The sequence below is a fragment of the Ambystoma mexicanum genome, chromosome 11 (genome assembly GCF_040938575.1).
Source record: "Ambystoma mexicanum isolate Mex_15411 chromosome 11, UKY_AmexF1_1, whole genome shotgun sequence".
NCBI lineage: Eukaryota > Metazoa > Chordata > Amphibia > Caudata > Ambystomatidae > Ambystoma > Ambystoma mexicanum.
In genome coordinates this window covers 1,441,009,761-1,441,032,793 of record NC_090934.1, presented here as the reverse complement: position 1 = coordinate 1,441,032,793, position 23,033 = coordinate 1,441,009,761, and positions in this window count along the sequence as shown.

Genomic DNA, 23,033 nt, shown 5'->3' with positions numbered 1-23,033 from the left:
TGCACTTCTTATAAAGGGGGTGAGCATAAGAAGCGTAAGTAACTAAGGAGCCTTCATAAAAGGATGCACTTCTTATAAAGGGGGTGAGCATAAGAAGCGTAAGTAATTTAGGAGCTTTCATAAGACGATGCACCTATTATAAAGGGAGCGTGGCATAAGAAGCGTCAGTAACTAAGGAGCCTTCATCAGAGGATGCACTTTCTCATAAAGGGAGCGTGGCATAAGAAGCGTAAGTAACTAAGGAGCCTTCATCAGAGGATGCACTTTCTCATAAAGCGAGCATAGCATAAGAAGCGTCAGTAACTCAGGAGCCTTCATCAGAGGATGCACTTTCTCATAAAGCGAGCATGGCATAAGAAGCGTCAGTAACTCAGGAGCCTTCATAAGAGGCTGCACTTCTTATAAAGGGAGTGAGCATAAGAAGCGTAAGTAATTTAGGAGCTTTCATAAGACGATGCACCTATTATAAAGGGAGCGTGGCATAAGAAGCGTAAGTAACTAAGGAGCCTTCATCAGAGGATGCACTTTCTCATAAAGCGAGCGTGGCATAAGAAGCGGGAGTAACTAAGGAGCCTTCATCAGAGGATGCACTTTCTCATAAAGCGAGCATGGCATAAGAAGCGGGAGTAACTAAGGAGCCTTCATCAGAGCATGCACTTTCTCATAAAGCGAGCATTGCATAAGAAGCGTCAGTAACTCAGGACCCTTCATAAGAGGCTGCACTTCTTATAAAGGGGGTGAGCATAAGAAGCGTAAGTAACTAAGGAGCCTTCATAAGAGGATGCACTTCTTATAAAGGGGGTGAGCATAAGAAGCGTAAGTAACTCAGGAGCTTTCATAAGACGATGCACCTATTTTAAAGCGAGCATGGCATAAGAAGCGTCAGTAACTCAGGAGCCTTCATAAGAGGCTGCACTTCTTATAAAGGGAGCGTGGCATAAGAAGCGTAAGTAATTTAGGAGCGATGCACCTATTATAAAGGGAGCGTGGCATAAGAAGCGTAAGTAACTAAGGAGCCTTCATCAGAGGATGCACTTCCTCATAAAGCGAGCATGGTATAAGAAGCGGGAGTAACTAAGGAGCCTTCATCAGAGGATGCACTTTCTCATAAAGCGAGCATGGCATAAGAAGCGTCAGTAACTCAGGAGCCTTCATAAGAGGCTGCACTTCTTATAAATCGGGTGAGCATAAGAAGCGTAAGTAACTCAGGAGCTTTCATAAGACGATGCACCTATTTTAAAGCGAGCATGGCATAAGAAGCGTCAGTAACTCAGGAGCCTTCATAAGAGGCTGCACTTCTTATAAAGGGAGCGTGGCATAAGAAGCGTAAGTAATTTAGGAGCGATGCACCTATTATAAAGGGAGCGTGGCATAAGAAGCGTCAGTAACTCAGGAGCCTTCATAAGAGGCTGCACTTCTTATAAAGCGAGCGTGGCATAAGAAGCGTAAGTAATTTAGGAGCTTTCATAAGACGATGCACCTATTATAAAGGGAGCGTGGCATAAGAAGCGTAAGTAACTAAGGAGCCTTCATCAGAGGATGCACTTTCTCATAAAGCGAGCGTGGCATAAGAAGCGGGAGTAACTAAGGAGCCTTCATAAGAGGATGGACTTCTTATAAAGCGAGCATGGCATAAGAAGCGTCAGTAACTAAGGAGCCTTCATCAGAGGATGCACTTTCTCATAAAGGGAGCATGGCATAAGAAGCGGGAGTAACTAAGGAGCCTTCATAAGGGGATGCACCTCTGATAAAGGCATTCAGGTTTTACATATAATATTTAGGTTGACCCTGTGAGGGGTAGCTGGTATTACCTCCACGCTATACCGATAAATAATATTGTTCTATTACAAGACTTTTACTGTGCACATCAAGATAGTGGTTTAAAGCACCAAGCCTTGTCTATGTAGAGCTGAATAGTGACCCCACCCAGGATGGCAGCAAGACAGGTTCTATGTTCTTACAGCCCCAGATTCTTTTGGCCGAATATTTTCCGTCGAAGAAATGCATCAAATTATTTATTTTTAATATTGGGGGGTTCCCCCCAAAATCCCCTCTTACCTATTATCTGGTCCCTATTCCGCAAACCGCCCTACCCCTTATATACGCTTACCCACCCCTAAACATATTTTTCAATTGTTTTTTTTCAGCCAAACATGTTCAACAAAAAACTCCACGAAAAACATGCTGTCGTTGTAATACCTTGTACCAGCAAAGTGGTTTGTGGGGTGAAAACAAGAAGGGAAGGAAAGGGGAAAAGTCAGGTAGACAAAAACGTATAGACTTAAATGACCACATCATAGGGTGGGTGTCAGTGTTACATTTTTGTTAGTTAATTGTATTGCCTTTTACCATAAGTATTGAAAGAATTAGGTGTATTCCTTCAATGTAACATATCACTGTGCTTTGAAACAGGCAATGTCATTGAGCAAAGAAAAGCAGTATTATTTATAAATGCACAGCTTAAAGATTCTCATGCAAAAGTGGCCTCTCATATGAACATTACAAACACAGCAGTTCAAACGTGCAGCAGCTGTTCACTGCTTTTTCCCTTTTTCCACTTTCTTGTTTGCCCCATTACAGAGCAGCAGCCACAATTATTTCAGACCCATGCAGCGTAACTGACAGGTCTGTGCTTTTATGATAGGCGTTTGTGCATTACATGGACTCAACATCTGTTTTTACTTGTCAGTTTCACTGCTCTGAGGCTTTTACAAAGGGCCCCACAACCATCTAAACATGCTCGTCAGGTATTTCTAGATAGCCAGCATTACTGCCTCTTGATAGTTCTTAATTAACTTTCCTTATCATGAACTTCTCCTGTACCTTCATAGCCTTTGCAGCACTGCTGCAGGAGCAGTTAAGAATGCATTGCATCGGTAGAGTCACACCACTAGCGCTCGTATTTGTTTTGTGCATCTTTAAGCCCAGTTGTTTAGTGCTTTTCTGTGTACCAGGTCAAAACAAGTGCCCTTTTGCTTTTGGAGGCCTTTGGGTCAAAGGGAACCCAATGCTCCTCTGTCTATGAACAATTTTATCCAAATCCTAAAAAGTGTCTCCCTCAGGGCACTGCTTAGTGGCACAATTCCTTGTGAAATAGTGCTATTGATCCAGAAACATACACATGTTGAGCGTGTGATTTATATGTGTATAATATTCTGCACTCCTTTCAAGAAGGAGTGGCACTTGCTTAGACCGACCAGTTCCCATTCTCAGGTGGTAAGACAAGGAAACACGTATACAGGTGTGCATTCCGCCCTTTCAGAATGCAGCGCAGCAATGTGCCAAACCAATCTCAGGCATGACAATGACTCATTATTGTCATTCTTTCACCATGCCCTGCACCAGTGCGGCGAGACAAGATTTGTACCCCATGGAGGTTCAGATATAGGAGAAAAGTGCGCAGACAGGGTTACATGCACATGGGGACAGTAGAAAGAAAAAACCTAATCAGATACAATTACTAGGATAGAAGAAAGGGTGAAGTAAGGATAGTGTGACGATTCGCCAGGTAGCGTCACTTCTCCCCAGGGGGAGCCCTTTCCCATGAGGCTACGGAGGTGTGGCTGCTACCCAATAGTCCCCATAGGCGTGCTTTAATGAAGGGAGGACCTCGTGCGGATGGACTCCCCAACTGGGGACAAGGGTGATCACCTAGGGTATAGCCTGTTGAATAACATCACACCCCAACCTTCCCTAACACCCACCCCCTTCCATTCCAAGCCACAGAAGATATGAAGATTAATGACTGTGCTAGTACTGGTACGAGGTGGCCCAGAGGAGGTATAAAGATCATGGTGTCAAAAGAATCACAAGACTGACAATCTGCCAGAGCAGGAATGGCAAGAATGTATAAGAAGAGATAATGAACTAAATAACTTGTCAAGCCCAACCAGGAGAAGCAGCAGAGGCAGAGACTGTCCCGCACACAAGTTTCGAACCTGAACGGCAAACCTGAGGAAGAGAAGACCGCAGGACGCCGGCGAACAACAGAGAGAGTACTGTAATACATCCAGGCATGATACCGAGAAGCAGAGCCGAGATGCTGCCAAGCAACGAGAGCAGAGGAGAGAAGCCCCAAGTGCTGGAGAGATGAACCTCAGTCTCAGGAAGCCCTAGTGATGTACTAAAGCCCTAGTGAAGGGGAACGGATGATACAGGAGAGCGGAGGTGACACAGGGGTGGACGCAAGGGAGGCTCAGCAACTCTCACTCTGCTTATGAGCATTGGTACGGCTGTTGGGCCTAAGAAGGGTCAGCTGTATGTCCAAACTAATCTTCCTTGTAGGAGTGGCAGAGATAAGTCCACTGACCAAGAGAGAAGGGCCTGGGACCCCAGTATAAATGAAGCGAGCATCAGAGGACCTCTTCCCCATAGCAGTGGCAGAGATAAACCCACTGACTACCAAAGAAGGGTTTGGGACCTGAACATCAGTGAACTAAGCTTCCGAGGACATCTTCCTCATAGCAATAATGGAGATAAACCCACTGACCACCAGAGAAGGGTCTGGGACCCAACATAAGTGAAATAAGCATCGGACGAAAGCATCCTCACGGCCGTGGCAGAGATAAGTCCACTGAACCCCAGAGAAGGATTTGGGACTTTGCTAATACAGTGAGGGGCAAAATAAACACCATGTTTGAAAGGTACATAAAATAACTCTCCAACACCTGGAGAAGGGAGCCATTCCCCCTGGCCTTGCTGTGAGCTATATTGGCGTGTGCAGGCCAATATCAGGAGAAGGGAGTCACCCTCCTGGCCCAGAAAGAACTAAGTCCACTGAAACGCAGGGAAGGATTTGGGACTTTGCAAATATGTTGAGGAGCATAGTAAACACCAAGTTTAAAAGATATGGAAAATAACTCTCAAACACCAGGAGAAGGGAGTCATTCTCCTGGTGAAGAAACTAAAGTCATTTGAATATACACAAGAGACACCAGGAGAAGGGAGTCATTCTACTGGTGAAGAAAATAAAGTCATTTGAATATACACAAGAGACACCAGGAGAAGGGAGTCATTCTACTGGTGAAGAAAATAAAGTCATTTGAATATACGCAAGAGACACCAGGGGAAGGGAGTCATTCCCCCTGGCCTTGTTGTGAACTATATTGGAGAGTGCAGGCAAATACCAGGAGAAGGGAGTCACCCTCCTGGCCCAGAAATGTGAGTTGTACAAATGTGAGTTGCAGGCATTCCCCCTGGCACCATTTTACAAGAGAAAATGTTTGGGAACGACACCAGAATACCAGGAGAAGGGAGTCATTCTCCTGGAGAACAAACTTTCTGTTGGATTATATTATCCTTTAGTTGTAGTGTAAGGGATAGAAATAGGTTATGACACAGGATGGTGCAGTTTGATTTTGATGGACATTCTGACAGCTCCTTCAGTTTTAATCTATCTTCAAAGAAAACCCTCTTAGAAGAATGAGACAGTGAGGGTTTCTATTTACTATAAATACATGTTTATAGCAACCATCATTGCACCCTTTTGTCAGCTTCCTTCTTTGACACCCTTACAATAGAAAGAAAGGATAGCGGTTTATAGAAGACAATGCAGAGAATAAAATAACAACTTGGTCTCAGTGTGTCTCCCTTGGGATGAACAGTATCTGAGACAAATCAGCATGTCGCTCAGATAGCACAGCGAGCTGAGCGCTCGTTTCTGACATCTGTACGTAGCGTGCGGATGCAGGTTTGAATCCTGAAGGGGCCAACTCATCGTTTCATCCTCGCGAGGTCATCACATTGAATAGCACGTGGTGTGCAATATCATATCATAGCAACTGTTATCACAACGATTTGATGCCCTCGGGTGAGGTAGTGCTATGTGAGAATGTGTACTATTAATGTAAGAAAAAATCAGAAGACTCAACCAAAGCACAAATCCCTCTGCCAGTCCCGCTATGCAGCCAAGGAGGCGGGCTGAGGTATGGGAGCTATGGCAGCACACATATGCTGGTTTCTGAGGGAAGGCTAATTAACAAAACTGATAAATGCACTTATAAAGTAATCTTATAGCACCCATGAGGCTGTCCATCGTGCGCAGCAACCCATTCTTGCTTATAACACCTGACAAGGCTTGCACAGAAGCGGTGGCAGTCACTCAGGAGTTTCCTATTAACCATAGACCACATATTTTCAAAATTAGGGCATAAAGCATCAAAATTAATGTTATCAGGGCAATGTGCATACAGAATAAAAATAGTAGTTCCTCCACATAGTGTAGTGCATTGATGTCAGTGCTTTTCAGACAGTATCTGGTTAATTTGTCAGGTGGGGTTTCAATAGCACTCAATCAAAACAGATCAGAATATCAGTTTAGCCATTAACAGAAAGACTGAAAAGACAGACCACTCTTGATTTCTGAACTGACCTTAAATTGAACGTCTAATTTCCCAGTTGACCACAGGCCCCCTTGGTCTAGGGTGTGTCTCCAGCAAGTTTCTCAAATAGCCAAAATTGTCTTACATGTTTTTTTTCTTTATTTCTTTATTGATGGATTTATACAGCGTGAAAACCAAGGCCCAGAGGAGTGAGCTGCCGAAAGATCATTTAACCAGTAGGTTTTAAAAAAAGAAACAATCTTAAGGTCTTACAGAACTGAAAGTGATCAGCCAGATCTCGAAGGTGAGCTAGAAGGGCGTTCCACAATTTCAGTACCAAGACCGAAAAAGAGTGACCTCCAACGCATGCTTTATGAAACCTGGAAACAACAAATAATATTTGAGAGCAGGTGCACAGAGTTCTAGATGGTGCATAGTGTTCAATTCTGTGATTGAGAAAAGATGGACTTGAGTATTGAGTCACCCGATGAGCAATGCAAAGAATCTTAAACTCAATGCACCGTTAAATCAGGAGCCAATGCAGTTGGTGTAGTAAAGATAAAGAGTGAAACCGCCTCAGAGCCTTTAGGACCAAACATGCCGCAAAGTATTGCAGAACCTGTACACAGTGCAGCAAAAACTCTAGTTCCCCCAGATAGATGCCATTACAGTAGCCAAGCAGCCCCATAATGGAAGCAGTGACTAATTTAGACCGAAGATGTAGAGGAGTAAAAGCCAGCACCTTTTTTAACAATTTGAGTTTGAGAAAGCTGCTATTACACAGAGCTGCAATCTGAGCCTCTCTGGACCCAGAGGAATGTAATTTGATTCCAGTGCTTTTAACTGAGTTACTGGCTATAGGACATGTGCCAAGAGATTCTGGCCAAAAAAACAGGGACCCATAAGCAATTTCATTCCTGGGGACCAATCAGCAGAATATATGGGCCTCATTATGACAATTGCAGATGGGTTAACGGGTGCCGCTAATGGTGGCGGACCCGTTAATCCCATTTCACAATATTACGAGGTCCCCTCGCGGGACCCGATGTAGACGTCTGGTTTTACTAGACGTCCTTACTGGGTCACGCAAGGGGACCAGGGAGCTAACAACGGGCCGGTCGTAATCGGCCTGTTGTTAGCTCCCGCGCCCATTCCCATTGAGCCCTATGGGGGCTCCAATGGGAATGGGGAAGTTCCGGGCCCCGGTTCCTGGAGGGAGGAATTACCAGGCCCTCCAAACTCGTAATGGCCCGGTAATTCCCCATTCAGGGAACCCGGACACGGTTTTGGTGGCAGCCATGCCCTTACTAAGGGCATGGCTACCGCCAAAGCCATAATGAGGCCCAATGTCTGTTTTCACCATTTATCTTCAGCCATTTCTCAGGCATCCAGCCACCGATTGCAGCCAAGCATAATCTTAATCTGTTTGGGGGTCCGAGTCTGAGGCATTCATTCAGCAAATCAGCTTAGTATCATCTGGATAGGGATAGAACCGGACACCATAAGATTAAATTAAATCCGACAGGGGCTGAAGATAAACATTAAAGAGACAAGGGGAAAGGGAAGAACCCTGGGGGACACCACAAGAAATAAGTAACAAATCTGACATAAATGGGAACAAAGAAAGTGTCTGAGAACGGTCAGATAGCAGTGAAGAGAACCAAGGCAGAGGAAGTCCAACGATACCAGCAACTTCCAGTCATCCAAGAAAAATGGATTGATCAAATGTATTGAAGGTCGGAGAGAGGTCAAGCAAAATAAGAAGTCCGACCTGCCCGCAGTGGCAAAGCATGGACATGTCATCAATATCCGAAATCATCACAGACTCCTTTCCCCTATTAGGCCTGAAAATCACAATGAGGGAATGAGATTTAAGATAGCATGAAAGTTGAGGGGTAACAATCAACTCCACGAAAAAGATGTATTTACAACAAGGCCTTCTAGCCCCAGATTGCCAGAGCAGCAGCATTTTATTTTAAATGTACTGGTTGTTATTTTTTTAATATAAAGCCAATCTTGTTCTTCTGAGTCTGGTTGATCTACAACTTTGTGAGAAAGGTTGAGCTGTTAGCAGTCATTCCATTCTGACAGTTAAAGTATTTGATGGCCAAACTTGTATATATGCTTGATATTGGCAAAAGCTTTATTGTTAGGGTGACTTTTGTTTATGACAAAAAAAAGGAAACTCGTACCAAACCCAGCATGCCTTAGGTATTTAGTGATTCGGTCACACAACACTCACAGGCATATTTGACAGATATAAAGCTATTTGGCCATTCCAATCTTCCCAAAATGCTCTTTAATATGCAAAACAGCCAAACCCTCATTGGTGTTATTGGTGCCACTTTACAGTACCTGCATTTTTTTAAACGGTTGCACAAATGAGAGAGGTTTCTCTTCAGAAAAGTAAAGGTTAAACATGATGCATCATTTTACAATATTAAATGCATGCCTATGTGCAAGTCAAGCAAAGAGTTCCCACAGTTGCCACTAAAATGATGTTCAGAGGCAAGCACAAATTTCCCTCCCCAACCCCACAATTCAGAGTTCATTACAGGTCTGATAGCACAGCGGGTAGAGCACTCACTTTGACATCTGTGCAGAGCATGCTGATGCAGGTTCGAATCCTGGCAGGGACAAACTCAGCCTTTCATCCTTCCGAGGTTGATAAATGAGCTCAACAGACCGCGGGTAATAATGAGTAACGCTCAGATACTTGAGGGTTTGTAACGCTATATAAATGCGGAATTATTATTATTTGGCCACCCAAAAAGTGCAAGCATGAAATAGATCATAGAGAACTTAAAATGGCGAAGAGTTAATCCGAATGCGCAAGTGCTTCAATAAACCTGTGAAAGGATACCCAAAGCCATAGAAGGGTGAGAATAAAACTGTGTGTCAAGGGTACACACTGTTTCACAGCTGTAATGGTGTCCCGTAAAGATATCCTTTCGGCCATCGTTACAGAAGCTACTCAGTGCTAAGCAGGCAAATGGCATCCCTTCTGGGTTCATCAAGTTTCTTTGATGACATTCGGAGGCCCTCTCAGTACTGCCAGGAGAACCAACTGCATAGTATGTCACACAATGCATGTCTGTAATGCTTACAAGTAATCTTTACATTAATTATCTTTTAAATACAAGGTAGTGAAACAATACTTCAAAAGACAGCAGAACAACTATATCAATACCCCCAAAGTATTGGAGGTACATCGGCGTTCCAGCCCAAAGAATTGGAGGTACATCGGCTACAGCAGGTGACTGCCTTATTTCCATTTTGCCCTCTGCTAAGAACAGAGCTGTAACCATGAGGAAGGAGTTAGTTCCTTTTATTCAACATTTTTAAAAGAGGCGCCTGTGCCAGTTGCATATATTTCATATCGAAACTTTAACATTTGACAAGACCGGATGTAGAAATGTAGTTGTGCTGCATTAATATTACAGACCATTGTAGGTGCTTCTCATAGAGGAACAGCAGGCAATTTGTGAGAGAAACCAGATATTAGCATTGAAACCAAAATGTCTCATTCCAACCTTCTCTCACTTGTGTCCAGTTGGCAGACAGCTTATGTTCTTATCGCTTCTGCTAAAAGATTGTTTTTGGACCTAACCGAAAGTAGACTTTTAGCCGTAACAATTCCCTCTAGTGCAGTCAACTGTAGAACACACTGCCTTCTCCAAATCGTGGGCAGCAGAGATCTGAAAACACTATTTCAACAAACATTTCATAGAAGATGACAGGGCTGAATGAATAGAGAGGAAGGAATCACTTTCTAATCCCTGCAACTTTAAAAACATCCTTGTAATGTTATGGAGCCAAAATGGGGGACAGGATGGGGGTGAAGGGACATAGTTTGGACAAGGCGGACAGGGTTTGTTGAAGGGGCGGAATCTGGTGAAGCCGCATGCACTTATTTGGTACTAGGGCAGTAGAAAGCCTAAATACAGCTCTGAGAGGGAGCAAAGGGAGGCCAGTGGACAGAGTGATTAGGGAGTGAAGAGGAGTAGGGGGGAGCCAGGGAATGTGTTTGATAGGTAAAGGAAGCAATTCCATTAAGGGTTTTATAGAAAAGCAGTAGCAATTTAAGGAAAGGAAAGGAAAGAACGGTTTCTCATTTAATGCTAAACGGTATGTGCAACAACCCTTCCTTTCTTGCTTCTTGGTCCTCAGATGTTAAGAGCGGTGTGTTACGGTGCAACACCTGTACAGCAGAGGAGCCATCATTCCCAATTGTGGAATACAACCCGATTCCTTTTGTGTTAAAAACCGCAGGGTGAGTGTATGGCGTTCCTCCAATTGGAGTGTTAAGTAACCCTTGTGCAAGACACAGTAACTCTCTGCAACAATGTTTGATGCTGGGATTCAGGAATACCTAGCTGGGTGACCATGCAACCCCTGGGTCACCTCTGGGGCACTTGCTCCTTATAGCAGGGGTCAATCACATGGCTACATGATAACACTGTTCTACTTAAAAAAAACAAGTAAAGAGGCCACCGGGTGCTTCCCATAGAGTTGGAACGGTACAGCAACATCTCCAAGAATCACAATTGGTTGCTGAAGGATATCCCAGGCTGGACCGGGAAACCACCAGCTTTGTTCTTCATTGTTACATGGCCAGAGGAAATGGGGACGAGAGTGGGTCAATTGAGGGAAAATAGCCCAGACGAAGCCCCACCCCTTCCCCACAAGAAGATAGACGGTGCACCTACTTAAATTCTTAAAACCAAAGGGGGGCGGGGCCTGTTACTACAATCTCCATCTCTTTCCAAAGGAGATACGAAAGGTACAGCGCAACCTGTAGAAATCAGGAGAAGGCCAACAGCAGCTTCAGGCGAATAGAACCTTCCAAAAGTAGGCAAGGTATTAGAGCTGCTCGCATCCTGCAGATAGGAAGACGGAGGGCAGGCGAGTGAAAACCAAGATTGCTGCACCACCTCTTATGCCATCTGTTTCATTGAGCCCACCCCCAGGCAACTGGCAGGAAGCATGGTGCTGCAGCCAATCATGGTGGAGTCCCTCTCTAAAGTCACAGCTTTAGCCTGTTGCCTTGAAGACAAACCCAGGCTGCTATGAAAGCTGCTCCAAACCCAGGCAGTTTTTGGGTTGCTGAGGAGGAGCACAGATGGTGTTTGGAGAGTGCTGGAGACAGAGCAGAAGGAGAAGGATGGAGATGTGAGCAAGCACATAGTGTCGTAGGGAACCGGTAACATCTTAGAGGGGGAGAATGAGGTGGAGAGAAAGCTGGTGTGCAGTATTGGAAAGGAGGTTGCGGAGAGAGTATTGGAGGGGGAGGATTAACATCAAGTAGGTTGGAGGAGGTTCAGGAAAGAGGAGTGAAGGAAGGCTTAACAGCAAGAGAGTTATTGGAGGTGGGATTACCATCTGGGGAGAAACAGGGTATAGTATAATTGACTTAGGAGCTTGGGACCATTAAGAAGGAGGTGGGAAAGGTTTTGGAGAAGATTGTGAACATTTAGGCAGAGGTTGGGGGGTTTAAGAAAGAAATTAGAGATTTTAGAGGGGAGCTGGCAGTATTATCAGATAGGGATGGCATAGCCAAGGAGAGGGTGTGACCGTTTGTTAGGGAGAATTCTCTGTTTAGGCTGAATTTCCTAAACCTAGTGAGTCCCCCAGCAGCTTTGTTGGATTTCTGGAGTTTGTTTTTTTCTCCTGCCAAGAGTGAGACTCTTTTTCTCCCACTCTTGAACATGATTTGTGGTGTTCCTTTGAATGTTCATGTGTTTCATGGGCTATGGGGTCTTTTACTCCATAGGGTCTCATATGTTTTTTTCTAGGTGTGTTACACAGCACCCTCCGTGCAGTAACACTGGGGTGTCATAGTGACCCCCCACCATAGACTCCATACCCTGGGACTGACTACTGTCTCCCAGGGCATGTAAAGTCACCATTGGCTTTACTAGTCCCAAATTACTAACAGAACCAGTACAAACCATCATATTGTGGGCATACTGGTAGGGGCAATTCGATTGTCGCTGGGTCTGTTGTTCGAGGGGGCACTGTCCCGTCCCCCCTCGTCGAGATTTGGCTGGTGGCAGTGAATACTACTTCTTATATTCAACCGCGAATATATCTCTATGGGATTTTCCCATTGTTCGAGGCTAATACTTTTTTCACAGCCTCTAACATACCGCCGGTTTATTTATTTAATATGAATTCACCGGTTGGTATTTTCTGCCAGAACTCGGTTTTAAAATGGCGTTTGTGTGTTCGCCTCTGTAACTCCAAACCAAAGGTCGAGCCCTTGGTTCCACTTTTGGCGGGCTTCTACACAGAAGCCCTCTAAAGTGGTGCCTCTCTGTCTGGGTACCACAGGGGGTGTGGGAGAGGGTATAGGCACCCTAGACTGAGTTGCCTTGGCAACTCAAGTCACACTCTTGTGTGATTGGCCCAAGTGGTGAGCCGGCCGGCTCACTACTTAGCATGTTTGATTGACAGCTAGTCTGAGTGAATGGGGGTGTGCTGCATAAAAGCAGGGCTTTTGGGACTGGAACTTCAGAAGTCGCCACAGGACTTGAAAATCCGACGAGGGAGAAGCTGAACGGACCTGCTACGACGACACCACCGGTGGAGCCCTGCTGAACCGACTCGCCACTTCCCAACGACAGATGAGATCTCCCGGCTGGAGAGTCTTCTTCCCTTGACTGGTGGGCACAACCAGTTTACCTTCTTTTCTCGCATCCCAGGACGTCTTGTGGTCGAATTGCCCATGCCAAGCACCCCGGCAACCGGATAGCCACTTACCACTGGACCGCAAATAAAAGGACCGCTCCTTTTAATTGAGAACTCTGCGGCTGGTTTCTTCCCTGGCAGTACAACGGACTCCGGCTTTCCTTCCCGATGAGATCCTCTCTTCCCCCGGATGAAGCACCGACTTGCACCCGCTGCCAGGAACAACTGCCCCCGCTGGAGAATTCTCACCATTTTTAAAGTACTGTGGCCGCCAGGCCTCCCTTCCTAAAGATTGATACAAGGTAACAATAATCCCTTAACCTTCTGGACTGGGCTGTCTGCCTTGACCATCTAACTGGTCCCTTTCTGTTGGTCCAACTCTTTCTGAAACTGTTGCGAGACTTTTGGGCACTTTCAACCGTGTGACCTTGGACACATTTCGACTGGAACCTCTTAAAGTGGGCCTGGCCTTGTTAACTTTGACTTCACGGTTTTAATCTGCCTTCTTCTCCTACTGTGTTCTTCCAATAGTGTTGGGATCGGTTTCTGCCTTTCTCTCCCTTTTTTACCGATTGATTAGAGTGCCATCTTCTTAAGCGCTCACCGCTGTCTGAATATAAGTGTTGCTTTACTTAAGACTTGTCTAATAATCTTTGAAGGGAGTGTATATCTTTTAGTGACCGTGTTTTTGAACTGATGTGTTTTTAAATAAATAATTATATCTCTTTTACACTAAGCTCTGATCAGTGTTTGCTTGTTCTACTGTGTTCTTTTGACCTATTGTGAATACTCTGCATACTGCCTAACTCTTCTTGAGAGAAGTCTGGCTGCTCAGCCACAGCTACCAGGTAAATCTGGGTGGTACAGACTGCTACCAATTGGGTTTACTGCCAACCACCTCTGGTCTTAAATCTTTTGCAGTGGTCCCAGAGGGAACTGCACAGGTTTCTGCCTAACACGGTTGTTAGAGGAAGTCAGCAAGTTCAACAAGGAGCAGTGAAGAATTTAAAAAGGAGGTGGGAAGGTTGATGGAGGAGGTCCCGAGAACAATAGAAAGGAGGTTTCAAGATGCAAGTACTGAGAGGAACGATTTGTTGGAGGAGGAGAAAGTTTCATGAACGAACCACTGGGGAGGTAAAGTACTTGAGGAGGAGGGGGAAATCATCAACGGGTGCAAACCCATAAGTAGAGGGACTGGGTTAGGGGGGGTCGAATCACTGATCTACAGGGGATGATCCCACAATGTGGCGACAATGAGTGTAGGCTCTAGGGCACTTGCTAGATAGGGGGCCATAGGTTGAGCCCGAAAAGCAACCGACCACACTCTTCCACGACAGGGACCTTGCTTTTCCCAGATTGATATCCCGGGAATGCAGCTACTCTTAACCAAGGACTCTGCCAGCGGGTACCCGATACACAGGGACTACCCTGGAACCGAGTAGATTACCCACCACTAACACCATACAGATGACTGTCCAGAGGGACAAAGACATTTAATCAAATTGGCACTGACTACAGGAGTGGGTCAGCTCCAGAACTTGCAAGAGACATTTACTATCCCATGTGTCCACCTTGTTTACCAATTTGGCCCCAACCTCCTCCAATCTCAAATGAACTCTTGTACACTTCACATTTAAGTCTGTCTTGTTTGTTGATCATGGTAGCCATCCCCACGTTCCCATGAGCAAGAAAGAAGGTGGAGCAGATAAATAAGCAAATATATACAGCTTCCCTTGAATATTACAGTTATTATGGATAACTGTGCCCCTCCCCCTTTTAACGTAGAGATAAGATTAATTTTCTGCAGCCTTTATCCAGGACTCCAAATTCCATGGCTCCTTCCCAAATCTTTGATTCAATAAGGAAGATAGTTTTACTCCAGTCAACAACGGGGAAACTGATGGTTATGGGAGGCTAAGATAAATAAAGTCTATCCCCAAAAATTAAGAGGGATTGCAGCTGCAGCCTGCATGGGTGTGCAGCAACACAAACTGTTGCTGCACACTTACTTGAGCTCAGACACCTCTGTCCATAGCTTCATTAAATCAGGTGCCCTGACATAACTACTCTTCTCGGATCACGTCAGGCAGGTATTCAGGGAGCTGTGTTCTCCACAGGAGAAGAGATGGCTACTAGATCAGACATGCTGGACTTCTTTGGGGTTCCAGAGTACATGTTTGAGCTCTTTCCCATACAACATTGGAATCAGACATTTTTAAACTCAGTAATCTGGTCCTCTATTGCCTTGAGAGGATAATACATAAAATAAGCTGATCAGCTTCAAAGTACTTAATCCTTATTACACATTTGTAAACATGGTGCACAGTTCATGTTACCATTAGCTGTGTGTAAGGATCTCGCCCAGGAAATCCGGGTCCCTCTGAAAATGCAGGTGCCTGGAGCAAAGCTTGATTCCATGACGTTATAAACCTCTCTATGTAGAGTGGTCTAGTTTCTCACAAGATGATTCAGTATACCTCGCCTAATGAAGTATACAAATATGGGCAAAGCTGGAGCCACCCAAAGCATCACAACTCAGGCACTGTTCCTGTTGACGCTTCCCATTATTCTGTATATTTCGTTCTCGTAACCTCCTTCTTGTCCAAACCTAATGGTCCTTCACCTCTTCCCTTCCCTCCAGTTCCTAACTCCTTCTCCTCCTGTTATTACGCTCAGTTCCTCAGGGGCTGCAGTAAGGATCTAGCCTCTTTTCGCGCCAGACAATACTTCTCTGAACATACAGCTCCTCCCTGTCAACTCCCTAAATGTACAGAAGGTTTTTTACTTCCTGCTTTTTTCCCCTCTGGGACATTGCTGTCCGGCTCACCTTGCACATCCAGATTTTATCCAAAGATGTACTATCAAGTTGGCTGGTTACTGTGATCACCCCTATCTCTTCTGCAAACACCTAACTTTACACATGGTGGTAGGTGGGAGATCAGAGCAAGACCAGTTATTAGCTGTCGAAAGGCCTGATACAACTGACGCTGTGACAGACCCTCGGAAGGGCTTACTTAGGAACTGTTAAAGTGTAATGTTTTTTGTCATTCTTTACCTCACACTTCATCACATGTTTAAATCACATAATTTGGTATCAACGTAGCATTATTTATGCCCACACAGAGGTGACACTCCTGCTGCTGGTGTTGTATGCAGGCTTAATAGTTATATCTATTGACCACATGTTTACAGGGGCGTTACACATGCAGGCAATGTTTGCAGGTGGGAAAAGAGCTCACAAGATAGCAGAGGGTAAGTGTGTTGAAGTTGAATACAATGACAAGAGGAGAGAAGTCATAGGGAGGCCAAGAAAGAGGCTGGTACAGTCTTGTAGGTGTCTCAGTACCAGGATTTGAATAAGGGCTTTAGTGGAGTTGTAAGTAAGGGGGGTGGGGAGATCATCCTGGTGTTAATAGATTAATCCTGGCTGCAGTCATGGTATAAGTAATAAAATGATATAGGTTCAGGTTACTGTCAAAAAGGACTCCAAGGTTGTGCGGCTTGGGGAAGGGGAGAGTACATCAGCTGGAAATTAGTTGGGTAAAGGAAGGCGACGGAGGGCATTAGATGCAATAATGTAGATCATATACGTTTAAGCAGAGTTCAGCATAACAAAGAGAATTGCAGTGAGTGGCAGATAGCATATTGACAATCAGATATACAGGCAGGAAGACTTAGATTAAAAGTAGAGACGAAGAAAATGATTCAGGTATCGCCACCATAGAGCTGGTATGAGAACCCAAAGGAGATGAGTTTTTTCAGTGGAAGGGTTAAAGGCTGAATACAAGGGGACCCAGGCAGAGACTTGAGGGATTCAAACAGAGAGCTAGGTTCAGAGGTATCCATTGTGACCTAGTATGCACCCCGACCTCGGCCTCCCCAGTACACACACTCTCCTCACCTGAGCTGCTGGAAGTGTCAAGCTCTTGCAGGTGGCGTCTCGCGAGGTAGTCCTTCTGTTTTTTGGGAAGATGGTGCTTGTCACGGAGGGAAGCCACAGTGACCGCTGTTTAAACAGCTGTCCCGCGACTCCCTTCCGGAGCCAAGCCAGAAATCAGGGAAAAACCCCCAAAGGGGAAAAAACCCTGCAGTAGAGCTGTGACGCTCTTCAATCCAGATGTCAGTATGGACCGTTGGCAATGGTCGAATCCGAGGAAGAGCACAGTGTCTGTAGCGAAGGGATAATCCAGATGCCAGGAGAGCAGGAGTAGCAGAGTCCGGGAAGATGAGGCAGGAAGGAAGGCTGGACCTGGATATGGACCCGCTGGATGAGGCAGAGCCTCAAGGTTAAGCAGAGAGGCCAGGTAAGGAGAGGGAAGAAGAAAAAAGGAAACAAGCGGCGGGTGCCGCAGCAGAGGGAGAGAGAGACCAGTAGAGCCCTGCTCCGCGTAACGGGGAAGAAAGGTGCCGACTGCGAGAATCCAGAGAGTATAGAGGGAAGCAGAGGCACAGAACAGCACAGGTAGGAAAGTTTCCGTAAGAAAGCCGAGACGCGGAAACAAAGAGGGGACTAAACTGTACCTCCGCGTCTCCATCTCCAACGCGGAAGCAACCGCCATTCTCGGCTGTGGCCGGTCTGGCGGATGACAGTATCCCCCTCCCTAAATCGCACCCACCCCGGCTTCCCCGGGTGGAGGCGATGGAATTTGGCAAGCAAGCGAGGGGCATGTACCTGTGAAGCTGGCTCCCAGGAGTCCTCCGACACATGGGTACCCCTTCCATGACAAAAGATATTCCAAACAACCCCGGTTATACCGAGAATCCCGGATGGCAGAGACTTCGTACTCCTCCTGAGAGGAGGCAGGAGCCGGAGGCTGCCGGAAGGGAGTCCGGGGATGTGGATCAGGGAAGTAGGCCTTGAGAAGAGAGGAATGAAAAACAGGGTTAATGCGTTTAAGAGACGGGGAGAGTCTCAAGCGATAGGCCACAGGATTAACCCTAGAGAGAATAGAAAAAGGACCCAGGAAGTGAGGTGAAAGTTTGGAGGGTCTCGTCCACCTGGGAAGAAACCTGGTCGAGAACCACACTTTGTCCCCTGGTTTCCAGGACGGGCACGCTCTGCAGTGTTTGTCAGCACTAGCCTTATTCTGTCGTCTGCTGTCTTCCAGGCTACGCAAAGCGATGGTCTGAGCCGCTTTAATATTCCTCAAAACCTCTTCTGCCGTCGGAGAATTCGAGAACAAAGGCACCTCTGAAATTAGGAATCTCGGATGGACCCCGTAGGTACAATAAAATGGAGAGAGACTTGTGGCAGAGTGCTTGGAGTTGTTGTAAGAAAATTCCGCCGTAGGGAGTAGGGAGACCCAGTTGTCCTGATGTCTGGAAATGAAGCATCGGAGGTACTGCTCAAGTGTTGCGTTGAGTCGCTCCATCTGGCCGTTGGATTGCGGATGGAAACCTGAAGAAAGAGCCCTTTCTATCCCCAATCGGGTGCACAAGGCCGACCAGAACTTCGAGACATACTGACTCCCTCGATCTGAGATTATTTTGTCAGGTAACCCTTGTAATTTGAAAATGTCTCGGGCAAACACCTCTGCCATCTTGGTTGCGGTGGGGAGACCCGCTAAGGGAGAAAAATGAGCCAATTTAGAAAAGGCATCCACCGTTACCATGATAGAGGTACAAGCTTCAGATTTGGGAAGATCCACGATAAAATCGGTGGAAATGAGTCCCCACGGGCGAGTTGGCAACTCCACTTGGGTAAGGAGTCCAAGGGGTTTGCCCGAGGCATAATTGGTCCTGGCACAAATGGGACATGTTTTAACATAATCCAGCACCTCCCTTCTGATATTGGGCCAGAGGAACGACCTTGAGATTAGTTCAAGAGTTCCGTCGCCACTTCTGTGCCCTCCCATACGGGAGTCATGACACCAACTCAACACCTTGTTGCGTAGGGGACCTTCTGGGATGTACCACTTCCCTTTATAGAACACCCAGCCGTCCTTCATTTGAAAAGGGGAATCCGAACGGAAGGAGAGATGGGGTATCTTCTGCATGACAGTGGCCTTAACCTCTTGGAGAAAGGAGCCCACCACGGCCAGTATTTGATTCCTGTGGAACATGGGCTCGACCTTGATTGCCGCTCTTTCGGTGTGGGAGTCCTTGCGAGACAAGGCATCAGCCAGACGATTGAGTGACCCAGGAATATAGGTGATCCGAAAATTGTATTCCGAGAACAGGTATGTCCATCTTGCCTGTCTGGAGTTCGAACATTCCATCTCCTGTAAAGCCTTCAGGTTTTTGTGATCCGTACGAATGAGGAACGGGTGTCTTGCCCCCATAAGGAGATACCGCCATTCATCACAAGCCGTCTTCATGGCAAGCAACTCTTTTTCGAAAACGGAGTAGTTGAGTTGGCTGGGTGAGAGTGTTTTAGACAGGTAGGCCACCGGGTGTTCAACTGCTTGAATAGTCTGAAGAAGCACGGCCCCAATGGCTATGGCAAATGCGTCCGTCTCCAGAATGAATGGTAGTGTCTGATCCGGATGTTGCAGAATTGGGGCCGAGCAAAAAAGGCTTTTGAGACTGCAGAAACTGCTCCGCTGAGGCAGACCAAGAAAAAGGGTAGGCTTCTTTTTTAAGCAATCTGGTGATGGGAAACACCACCTCCGAAAAGTTTGTGATGAACCTCCTATGGTAATTTGCAAGTCCTAAGAACCGCTGCACCTCCCAGATAGAAGTGGATGCGGGCCAATCCAGTATGGCATTCACCTTGTCTTGGTCCATGGCTATCCCTCTCTCAGACAGGACATAACCCAGGTATTGCACAGAAGGTTCAGCGAATCTGCATTTCTCTGCTTTAACGAGTAGATGATTCTTCCAAAGGCGTTCTAGTACCAGTCTGACCTGCTCAATGTGTTCGGTCATGTTAGTGGAGAACACCAGAATGTCATCCAGATAGATGACAACCGATATCAAGAGCATGTCGGAAAACATTCTGTCCATAAACCTCTGGAATGCCGCTGGGGCATTCACCAATCCAAACGGCAAAACTCGGTACTCAAACAATCCTAGAGGGGTCCGGAATGCAGTTTTCCACTCATCTCCTTCTGCGATTCGCAGCAGATGGTAACCGTTCCGGAGATCCAGCTTGGTAAATACTTTGGCTCCCTGTACCGCCTCAATGATGTCCGTGATGAGGGGCATGGGATACCTATCACGAACAGTAACCTTGTTTAGGCCCCGATAGTCTATGCAGGGCCTAAGATCGGTAGAGTCTCTCTTCTTGATAAAGAATAGTGGTGCTCCAGCCGGTGATTTTGAGGGTTGAATCAGACCGTTCTCCAAATTGGTGTCTAAGTATTTCCGAAGAACCTGTCTCTCCTTCTATGTGAGAGAGAACATCCGTCCGAATGGCACCAAAGCGTTGGCTTCCAGGTCGATGGTACAGTCTTCTGGCCGGTGAGGCGGCAACTTAGCATGAATGTATTCCTGAAACACCTCTGAGAATCCTGAACAGAAGTTGGGTAAAGCATGAACTCCTATGTGATGGTTGGAAGAGATCTTAACCGGTTGTAGGTCTCCCCGACTTTCCAGTAAGAAACATTGGTTACGGCAATAGGAAGAATCAAACTTTGCTGGTTCTCAGTCCAATTTATTCGGGGATTATGCCGGCGGAGCCAAGGGATACCCAAAATGATAGGGAAGTGGGCAGCCCTAATGATGTCAAAACGTAAGACTTCCTTGTGCTGGTCTATCGTCAAGGCTAGCTCCTCTGTAGTTTGGGTAATGGGGCCAGAGGATAAAGGGGACCCATACACACCTTCAACCTTCTGACCCTCCTTCCGCTGTATCCGGCGTAGACCCACTCGGTCTGCCCACAGGGTGTTGACGAAGTTGCCCGCCGCACCGCAATCCAGTAGAGCTAGGGTCTTAATCTGTCGGCCGTCAAGGTCAAGACGTACCGGAATCACCATAAGTCTGGAGTCGTCCTGCGACTCGGGTGAGGAAACCGAGAGGGAGACATAGGGACGAGAAGAAACGTTTGGAGACTCTCGGTCGCCTGTCCCTATTGACGCTGAGGGGGACCGTTTCCCGACCTCTTGCTTGGCAGTTCTGTGCAGTCTTTAAGAAGGTGTTGGCCCGAGCCACAGTAGGCACACAGACCTTGCTCCCGTCTGCAACGTCTTTCAGCCGAGGTCAGTGGTGATTGGGTGGTACCGATCTGCATCGGTTCATCTGTCGGAGAGACTGTGGAACGCCCAGAGGAAGAGTGTGCAAGGGGTTCTGGAAGATAACCAAGGCCTTTTTGTTTGCGACGTTCAGCCCTCCTTTCTTGGAGGCGATATTCTATGTGAAGGGCCGCAACAAGCAGATCCGCGAATGTGGGTGAACGAGGGGACCTCGCAAGCTCATCCTTAATTTCTTCTTTCAAACCCCTTCTGAAGATGGTGTATTGTGCGGATTCGGCCCATACTGTTCCGGCCGCGAAAGTTTTGAAGGTTGAGATGTAAGACAAGACATCCAGGGAGCCCTGTGTGACGTCCAGCAAATCTTCACAAGCAGTAAACGATAATTCCGGGCGTTCAAAGGTCTGCTTTAGCAAATCCTGAAACGCCGAGAAATCCTGTAAAATGGCGTTACCACTGGTCACTAGCCGAGTAGCCCAGGATAGTGCGTTTCCTGTCATATTCGAAATCAGAAAGCCCACTCGGGCTTGATCAGAGGCAAAAGTGCGAGGGCGGAAGGTGAAATACACCATGCATGCTTCTAGAAACTCCTTCACCTTCTTGGGACAGCCGTCAAATTTTCCGTAGGATAGCGCCATGGATGGCAATTCAGGGGGAGCGGGTTCTCTAGCGGAGACCATCTGTTTTAGCAGAGCGTTCTCGGTCTTTACCCCTTGTAGCTCCTGAGACATTGCTTGGAATGCCTTCCATAACTCTTGGACTTGATCCTCTGCCGACATCGTGATTCCTTTTGGCGTTGCAATCTGTGACCTAGTATGCACCCCGACCTCGGCCTCCCCAGTACACACACTCTCCTCACTTGAGCTGCTGGAAGTGTCAAGCTCTTGCAGGTGGCGTCTCGCGAGGTAGTCCTTCTGTTTTTTGGAAGATGGTGCTTGTCACGGAGGGAAGCCACAGTGACCGCTGTCTAAACAGCTGTCCCGCGACTCCCTTCCGGAACCAAGCCAGAAATCAGGGAAAAACCCCCAAAGGGGAAAAAACCCTGCAGTGGAGCTGTGACGCTCTTCAATCCAGATGTCAGTATGGACCGTTGGCAATGGTTGAATCCGAGGCAGAGCACAGTGTCTGTAGCGAAGGGATAGTCCAGATGCCAGGAGTGCAGGAGTAGCAGAGTCCGGGAAGATGCGACCAGTATGAGGCAGGAAGGAAGGCTGGACCTGGATATGGTACCGCTTGATGAGGCAGAGCCTCAAGGTTAAGCAGAGAGGCCAGGGAAGGAGAGGGAAGAAGAAAAAAGGAAACAAGTGGCGGGTGCCGCAACAGAGGGAGAGAGATACCAGCAGAGCCCTGCTCCGCGTAGCGGGGAAGAAAGGTGCCGACTGCGAGAATCCAGAGAGTATAGAGGGAAGCAGAGGCACAGAACAGCACAGGTAGGAAAGTTTCCGTAAGAAAGCCGAAGCCGGAGGACAGAAACAACACAGCGTGTTAACCCGGAAGCAGGAAAACATCCAGAGGGGGGTTGCAACACAGCGTCATGCCGGAAGGAGGGGCCTTAAATACGACCGGCCGCGCTGCGCTGCCTCGCTGGAGACGCGGAAACAAAGAAGGGACTAAACTGTACCTCCGCGTCTCCAGCTCCAACGCGGAAGCAACCACCAATCTCGGCTGCGGCCGGTCTGGCGGATGACATCCATGTTCCAAGAGATAGAGAAGGAACAATGTGAGAGGCAAGAGGCAATCCAATCAAGAGCAGTTCCCTGGATGCCATGGCCAATGAGGGTCTAAAGGGCAAAGGAGTGGCCCATATATCAAAGGCACCTGAGAGGTCAAGTAGAATTAAGATTTAAGATACTTTGGAGTAGTGACCAGTGATTCAAAACTTGGAAACATGATC